At 42.6% G+C, this 9,351-nt stretch overlaps 1 non-coding gene across 1 annotated transcript; it reads right to left on the reverse strand.

Moving 5' to 3' along the window:
- Window positions 1-1,551: 1,551 nt before the first annotated feature.
- Window positions 1,552-1,661, reverse strand: LOC112646024 (U6 spliceosomal RNA). Its single transcript, XR_003127435.1, has one exon. It is a non-coding gene; the product is annotated as a U6 spliceosomal RNA (small nuclear RNA).
- Between the last annotated feature and the right edge of the window lie 7,690 nt (window positions 1,662-9,351).

Below are 9,351 nucleotides of genomic sequence, written 5' to 3' on the forward strand. Positions count from 1 at the left end.
CATGCCCTTCTTTGACATCAGCTTTGACATTTAATTGTGTGCTGTCTTTCCTATTGTTTCTTGTCTTTTCCTCAAGCATATATGGTTTAGCTCATTGACTCAACTGAAAACTCCTCAAGGATAGTGTTGTGGACTGAATTGTGCCCCTCAAAACTCATATGCTTAAACCTTTAAAATGGGACTGTAGGGATCCCTGGGTGGCGCAGCGGTTTAGCGCCTGCCTTTGGCCCAGGGCGCGATCCTGGAGACCCGGGATCGAATCCCACGTCAGGCTCCCGGTGCATGGAGCCTGCTTCTCCCTCTGCCTATGTCTCTGCCTCTCTCTCTCTCTGTGTGACTATCATAAATAAATAAATAAATAAATAATTAATTAAAAAATTAAAAAAAAAAAAATAAAATGGGACTGTATTTGGAAAGAGGGCCTTTAAAAGAGGTAATGAAGTTAAAATGAAGCTGTTAGGTTGGGCTTTCCTCCAATCTGTGTCCTTATGAGAAGAGGAGATTCGGACAAGGAAAATAAAATAAAAGGTTGTTTCGATGAACAACCTCGAAAAAGGGCTGCGTGGGGACATGACAAAAAGGCCAAGGAGAGAGGCCTCAGAGGAAACTAAACCTGCCGACACCTTGGTCTTCCAGACTTCTAGAACTGTGGGGAAAATAGATTGCTGTTGCTTAAGCCACCTAGCCGGTGGCATTTTGTTATGGAGGCCCCAGCAAACTATGGATAGTGACCTCTCGTCTGACATACCTGTGTCATTGTGCCACACAAAATACTCCGCACACAATTTAGGTAGCATTTCAAAATGCTAGTTGTATTTATTTTGGTTTTTATTCTTTATGTGTTTTTTAAAAATCCATCCATGAAACATATTTAATATAATTTTCTTCATAGGCAGTTATTTTGGCTTGTCGGCAAATGGCTCTCTATCTTTATTAACAAAGACTTAATCATCTGTTTGAAAAGATAATATAAGCCCAAGGTAAGTATTTAAACAGTATGAAAGATTATATGGTGAAAGGTAAATCTCCCTCACATCTCAGTCTCTCAATTCTCTTCCCCAGAGGCAGCCATTATTACCAGTGTGCTGTCTGTCTTTCAGATAAATCTTTGCCTAAAAACTCATGTGCACACATGTGTGTATAAAATATACACATCTATATTATAGATATGTAGCATATGTACTTATGCAAAGACATGCTTTAAGAAAATCTCCCTATATACAGATATATGTATAAATATGCAGGTATAAATATATATCCTCCTCTGACTTTCTTTTTTGTTTTGTTTTCATCAAATGATGGTATAATGCACATGTTTCTACTGTTTCTTTACAGTCAGATGTTTATTTAAAAATAAAAATATGGAATGTGGGAAGCTCAGGTGGCTCAGCGGTTTAGCACCACCTTCAGCCCAGGGTGTGATCCTGGAGACCTGGGATCAAGTCCCACATCGGGCTCCCTGCATGGAGCCTGCTTCTCCCTCTGCCTGTGTCTCTGCCTCTCTCTCTCCGTGTCTCTCATGAATCAATCAATCAATCAATCAATCTTTAAAAAAATGTGGAATGTTTCACAAATTTGTATGTCATCCTTGCTCAGGAGCCATTCTAATCTTCTTTGTATCGTTCCAATTTTAGCATATGTGATGCTGAAGTGAGCATCACATGGGTCTACTTTTTTTCCCCTTAAGATTGATTGATTGATTGATTGATTGATTTATGAGACATTGAGGACATGAGTGGGGAGGGGGAGGAGCAGAGGGAGAGCGAGAGAGTGAGTGAGAGAGAGAATCTCCAGCTGGAGCCCAATGGGGGGCTCAATCTCACAACTCTGAGATCATAACCTAAGTCAAAACCAAGAGTCTGACACAACTGACTGAATCCCACTCCAGGAACCCACACATGTCTCTGTTTTTTAAAGAAAATTAACTTAGCAATAAATCTTGGGAATTGCTGCATATGGACATACAAATCCATCTCATTCCTTGTAACTTACTTTGTTGCATTTATTTTAAATACACTGTCCTCCCTTGTTTCTCCCACCCTAACCAACACACTTTCACACAGATATCCTCATGGAGCAGAAATAGGAAATATAATTGTAAAGAGACTCATCTTGCTGTCGTTTCCTGATAGTTATATTTGAGTGAAGGGTTTAAGCAGGCACTAAAGCCATAGACATTAACAGAAGGGTGGGCTTTAAACAGGTGATGAGGCTAGCCCCAGGTGTTTCTAGTCAGTACAAGAATTTCAGATACTACTAGCAACCATATTTATAGCCCAGGTTCCCTCTGACTATTGTGCCATTAACATTGCACCAAGAAATAATAATAACTTTAAAAAAAACATACATAAATCCAACACACTAGAAAACCAACATGTTTTTTCCTGTTTCCCATAGCACTTGTTCATCTGTATACATACTCCGATAGTTTTAATTACAAATCAGAGCAATTATGTATTCTGCTCCTGCCTCTTAAAATGAATCATAAACACTGCTGTTTGCTACTATGTTTACATGATAATAATAATTTTATATGGTTGCATAATAGTCCATCCAGTTGATGTATTGTTTCCTCTAATTTAAGAAAAGGGGAAACTGTATTATCTGGAACTATAATTAAATAAAACCTAAAAGAGCATCAATCTGACACATATTAATAGTAAACATAAGTGTTATTGAGCTACAAGGCAATTGACCATAAAATAGAGAATAGCTCACATAAATTAGAATTAATATTCTTTGAAATCAAAACTTCCTTGGGGAAAAGTGTAAAGAAGGAAACTGTTCAGGTGCCCTCCTAAAAAGGAATAGATCTTTCTACTTTTTTAAGGTTTCAGGAAATGAGCCTGCAAATTCTTTTTTCCCTTAGTGCAGCAGGACCTCTACTTGCACAGAGGTGGAGGGAGTAACTTAGTATGCCTTAACCAGGTTAGGTTAAATCAGAATGATTTCCTAACAACTACCCATAAAGTATGAGTAACCAACGACCTTCTTTAATTAATTAACTTAATTAACAGGTATTTATCAAGTACCAGTTATATGCCGGATGTGAGATATGTAGGAAAGAAGAGAATCTCTACTCCTCTAATGTTAGTCTAGACAAGGTATAGAACAACAATCGAAGAAATGATGAAATAATTACAAGTTTTAGAAAGTGCTAAAAAAAGAACAAACAGGGCACTATCACAGATAGAGAGGAAGGTGGAGCATCCTTTGGATAGGTGACGAGAGAGGGCTTCTCTGCAGAAGTCACATGGACACTGAAACTTGAAGGAGAGTCAGCCACACAAGGAGCAGGGGGAAAGAGGGAGCAGAGAGGGCAAAGACTCTAAGGCATGGTCGCACTTGGTATGCTAACTCAGCCAGTGGGACTTGGTGCACCGTCACGAATCATGCCCAGGACCCCATGGCCTGAGCTTAGATTTCATTCTAAGAACAACTGGAAAATAGGTATGAACTTTAAGTGGGTGAATGGCATAATTCACACCATGTTTTGAAAAGAACTTTTGGCCGCTGTGTAGAAACTCGATTGCAAGGGGGTCAGAAATGGAAGGAGAGAAAGGAAATAGGAGATTATTGGTGTTCTCTCCACGAGAGGTGATGGTGGCTGGAACCTCAGCTAAAATGATGGAGAAGAATGAAGGAGAAGGATGACTCCATTGATGACACCAGGGTTTGGGGGAAGCACCAAATTTAGAAGTGGAAAGCAGGAGTCAAGAGTCTTCTTTGGATATTTAAGTGGGAGATGCCTTATGAGGCATCCAAGTGGAGTTGTCAGCGAGGCATGAGTCTGAGGTCAATTTAGGAGTTGTCAGCAGCCTGATGATTGTTTAAAGTCAGAAGTCTAGATGAGACTCTGAAGGAGGGTGTGCAGTTGGCAAAGAGAAGGGGCCCAGGACTGAACCTGTAACCTTCCTCCATGTCTAATAATGTTGGGAAGCTAATCCCCCACCTGGTGGAACGTCAAGCTCTCTGGAGACTCATAATGTGTTCATAATCAACGGACCCCTCACTGGTCAGGGAAATTCTCCAGGGAAATATTTTTCTTTCAGATCTTTTAGTTTCCTTTCTGCAATCTCTTCTAGCTCCAGTACCCCCCGGACCTTAGGAACTCTCCTACGAGGAAAAGGCAGGCAGGGCAAGTGAGGGTGAGGTTTCCCATGTAGACTTGCCTTGAAGGGTTGTACACTAGCACGTCTGCACAGCTGCCAGAGTATTTTGGCATTTGTTTCTCTGTTTTCATGGATGTAAGTAACTATTGTGGGTTTTTCCTGTGAGCCAGAACCCCGAAAGCTCTTACCTCCATGCCTACTAGGAGCTCTTGGGTTAGGATGCAGGCTCTATAATAAGCCTGTAACATAAGGAGTGGGAAGGTGGCTTTGAAAGTGGGAAGGTGGCTTTGAAAGTCCCGATTTACAAATAAGGACTCACCCACTAACCCTCAGGAAATGAAAAGTGTTTCAAGTTTCATTTACCAACCACTCAACTTCTTTGATCAAGGGGAGCCCATTAACCTTTATTTAGTCCAAGAGATGACTGACTCACTTTGGCTCCTAAGAAAAGACCAATCCAATGTTTAAAATCTATCATTGGGGAAAAATAATGGAGACTATTTCCAGGCCCTGAAGCATGAGAAATCCCCTACTTGCCCCTGGCCTGAAGAATTGGTAGATTCTGTTATCCAGGGTCACCTTCAGTTTGAGACACTGATTCTGTAGAAGCTCTGAGTCTGCTGTGTTGTGAATGACCATAAAAAAGAGGCAAGGGGCCCTATAAATTAGAGACATGGGTTGTGTATTGGCATATGGAAACCCAAATCCTACATAAAAGACATCCTCCCTGTGGCTGAATAACAATAGATTGACGTGTGCCGAATAATTGATAAAGCTTGCTCTTCCATAAAGACTGGTTTTAAAAATGAGAACCAGAGGATGTGATGAATTCAGTGAGAAAGACACTGTTTAATCTTTTCTGAGAAACGTCTGATGAGACAAATACACATTGTTTTCTGATTCTATCCCTTCTCTGCCTGACATTTTACACCTGATTTATGGGAAGAGGTGTCTCAGGGCCTGTTTGTGATTTCAGTGAATTCAGGCACATACTCTTCCTTCTAGAATGTCAAGATTCATAGATCTTTGGGGCCAGCAGGAGCTTTAGAGATAATTCAGTGCATCTCTCTTAGTTTCTGAAAACAAAACTGGAATGATAAGGGGCTTGACCAAAATTACTCAGTGATTAGAGGTGGGCCCAGTCTCCAGGGCTCATGACAGACAACATGCTTTTCTTGCCCTTTGAACTCAAGCTTGGGGAGAACTGCTCCTGATATGACATGGGTAGGATTTTATTTTCCTTGTTAATTATGCATTTTATACAAGTTTGAATATTACCCTTTTAAATTTTTTGGAACTTAAGAAAAAGAAAAAAAAAATCCTGCATGTGATCACTCTTAGCATTTTAATGGGTGTCTTCCCAGGTTTTTTCCCCCTCTGTATATTTTTAAATAATAATTATTTATTTATTTTTTAATTTTTATTTATTTATGATAGTCACACAGAGAGAGAGAGGCAGAGACATAGGCAGAGGGAGAAGCAGGCTCCATGCACCTGGAGCCCGATGTGGGATTCGATCCCGGGTCTCCAGGATCGCGCACTGGGCCAAAGGCAGGCGCTAAACCGCTGCGCCACCCAGGGATCCCTTAAATAATTATTATTTAGTATATACATTGTTTTCTTTTCTTTGGTTGCTATAGTGTAATCATTTCTAATGGACACATTATATTCAGGCAAATGGATGTGCTACAATCCATTGAATGTTTCTATGGATGTTGAACATTTAGTATCATTCCACTTTTTGCTACTGTATGTGACATATTATACGATATACAAACATCTTATGGCAGATAGCTTTTCTGATAGATTATTCCCTTAACATGGAACTCCAGAAGTAGAATTGGAAAGCTATGGATGTTGCTACTTAAATAACAGGGTTAGCCCAATTAACTCTTGCTTTATGACATCAAGCACTATTATTAAAAATATTGGCTAAATTCCTCATTTCAGTAGATGTGATTTCTGAATGCATTGCCTAGTTATGTCCTTTGTCCATTTACTTACCAGTGTTAGGTTTTTATTGATTTTTTTTTATCAGCGTTGGAATATGAGAAGGCAGTAAGTCTTTGCCTGTCACATTGAGCAATAATTCCCTCCAGTCCATGTTTTACTGCATATTTTGAAATAGAGAGTAGAAGCTGGGTTAATAAATATATCGTCTCCTGCTGCGTCTTCTCTATTTAAAAGGTGCTCAGAAGGTGGGGCAGAGGGACTGAAGAGGTGGGGAGGGAAAGAGGAGAATTCTAAGGCAAGGAATCTTGGATTCTAAGAAACGTCAGGCAATCTGGTTATCGCGTTTAAACAGATCGCATGGGTTGTTCAATGCGAAAAGCAGAAATGCGTTGACCACATTTCAGGCCCTGTGAAGCTGAAAAGGTCAAGCAGTCCCCTGGTACGCAATGAAAAACAAATTCTACTTATCCACCCAGAGAGGTAGGTTTCAATGAAAAGCCACACAGAGTGGCTGAGTAGTTTTTAAATATATTCCACTTGTTAATGGGAAGTGAAAATACTCATTAGTGACCCTTAAATCCTTGGTGCATCAGCACTGTCCATAGAAAGCAAACATATACCACCCGGCTTACACTGAAAGGAGAAAAAAAGACTCACATTATTCCCCCCCCCCCCCCCCGCCTTTTGTGGTCAGATATGCTTTTCATGTTTTAAAAAACATATCAAAAAATGATATCATCCCTTTGTCCCTCTGGGTCTGTTGCCACATTTGTAAACTTTAATATTTTTCTGGTTAATATTTTATAAAGCAGACAGGCTCATAAAATGCAAGCTGTCAGGAGCCTTCAAGATAACATCAACCCTCCTCTAGTCACCTAAACTGGAAGCTTAAGCCACATGGCTGGAAATAAAAAGAATTCTAATTTCCCAAGATAGTTGGATCTATTCTGATTTACAAGAGAAAGAAAGAAAGAAAAGAAAGAAAGAAAGAAAGAAAGAAAGAAAGAAAGAAAGAAAGAAAGAAAGAAAGAAAGAAACATGCAAACTATCTCCCCTACTGGAATAAAGCTGCTTGAGGTCAGGGACCCAGAATGGACATGTCAAAGTGTCCCCAGGACCCAGGGCAGCACGAGGAGACAGCTCTGAACATGTTCGAACGGCAAATAAACGATTGGAACAGCGCTGCCCTGGAGGGTGGATCCCTCCGGTGTGTGTTCCTGGTCCGCTCTCCACCCTCTACCGGCTTCTCTACCCCGTAGGCTGACCTGCACAGGCCACATCAATGAACTCCCTGCATCGCTGGCTTTCCAGGTGAGTCACCTGGTGAATCCCAGAAGCAATCTTGGGGGGGTGGAGCAGAGTGAGGTCAGGGTATTTATTCTCTCCACTTCCTCCCTCTGAGAGTGCTTTCCACTGGGTACTTGCCTGAGGTCACAGCACCTGGCAGTTGACTTTCTCCACCCAACTCTTTCTTTCCAGGGTCCAGGGACACTGTGACTCTCATCCCTTCAGCCTGGGAGTTCTGTGGTTTTCTTTGTGCTTCCTTCTGTATACCCTGCTCACAGCTTCATAAACGTCCCATGATCAAGCTTTCCCTGAACTCGCCTCAATGAATGCACCATTATTGCTGGAATATAACTGACACAGATGATCATGGAGTGAGTGCACGATGGTCGAGGGGCTGCTCCCTAAAATTCATCCTGCAATCTGCTCACCACCCTGTGTGCCCTGGAGGAAGAGGTGCCTCTTTTAAAGAAAACAAAACAAAACAAAAAAAAACAAAAACTAATTAATTAATTTAAAGTATTCCCTACACGCAACGTGGGTCTTGAACTCACAACCCCGAGGTCAAGAGTGGCATGCTCTTCCTACTGAGCCAGCCAGGCACCCAGAGGTGCCCCTTTTGAATGCTCGTACTGGAGAGGGTGGGCTGGTGCCACCTTGGGCTGAATGTATGGATGTGAGCTTCAACTTTCTAAAAAAGCAGCTCTGCTGATAGATCCATTTTTTCCGGTGCTCCCTCCCTCCCTCCCTCCTTATCCTGTGAGTTACAGCTTTGCCTGCAGCCCCTGAGTCATCTGCACCTACAGCTGCAGCCACAAAAGCAGGAACCAGGAGGCTCGGAGCGCTCCCCAAATGTTGACGACTTTGGCTGTTCCTACGGCAGCAGACAGACCATCAACCAAGGATCACAGTTCCTCTGGTTGTTTGGTGTTTTGCAGCTGTTTTCACCTGTTCCTTCAGCTGTGTTTTGGTGCAGCTGCCCTCCCCCCAGCTCACTGGAGGCCTGCATGAGGCAGGGCCCACAGTACAGTCGGCAGGGCCTGTGCCCAACATTCTCACCTGGACTGGGTGATGACATCAGATCTGAAGGAGACCTCAGTGCAAGGACATCACCCGCCCTATCTCATGCCCTTTCCTTCATGGGAAGGGAGCTCCAGCCCTTGGGGTGTGCGCAGACTCCCACCCTCTTTGTTGTTCAGGTTTCCTTGCCAATTGTTGTTGCTGATTTTTTTTTTTTAAGATTTTATTTATTTGGGAAAGCACGAGAGAGAGCAGAGGGAGAGGGACAAGCAGACTCCCTGCTGAGCAGGGAGCCCGATGTGGGGCTCGATCCCAGGACCCCGAGATCATGACCTGAGCCAAAGGCAGATGCTTAACCAACTGAGCCACCCAGGCACCCTGTTGCTCATGATTATAATTCACTCCACAACTTCTGCCTCTGTGCCCGGCTCTCCCAAGTGAGGGTGCTGTGAATTGCACTTGGAAATGGGAGGTGTCACTGTTAGATTTTTATGTGCCCCACGACTCAGGGGGTGCTGGCTACGTTGAGTGAAGGAGACATTCAGTTCTCCTCTTCCACACAAAGACTGGACAGTTACCCGGGTTCCTAGGCCAGGCTAAGGCCTCGCAATCCGACTTGATTGTTTAGTTCAGCCACTGCTTCCTCTCCTCTGCCCGCTGCATTTGAAGCTCCTCTGACCCTTTGGCTATGCAGCTCCTTGGACAGCATGGGCTACCCCCTCTTATGCTAGACTCAAGCTGATTTTAGATTGAGATCCAGAGGAAGCTTCCAGCAGCACTCAAAGAGATGAAATCTCTAGCTGCAGCCTGCCCTTGCCGCTGAAAGAGAAGGGCTAGATTGGAGCAGCAATAATTAATTTCAAAGAAATTTTCCATCTCCAAGGCTTTGCATCTCACTAATTATTTTCAAGGTAAATTGAACTTGCTTTGCAGTATCTTCCAGCCCCACCTTGCAATAAGCAATTTAACGTGAAATGGCTGA

This window comes from Canis lupus, chromosome 34 (assembly GCF_003254725.2).
Source record: "Canis lupus dingo isolate Sandy chromosome 34, ASM325472v2, whole genome shotgun sequence".
NCBI classification, from domain to species: domain Eukaryota; kingdom Metazoa; phylum Chordata; class Mammalia; order Carnivora; family Canidae; genus Canis; species Canis lupus.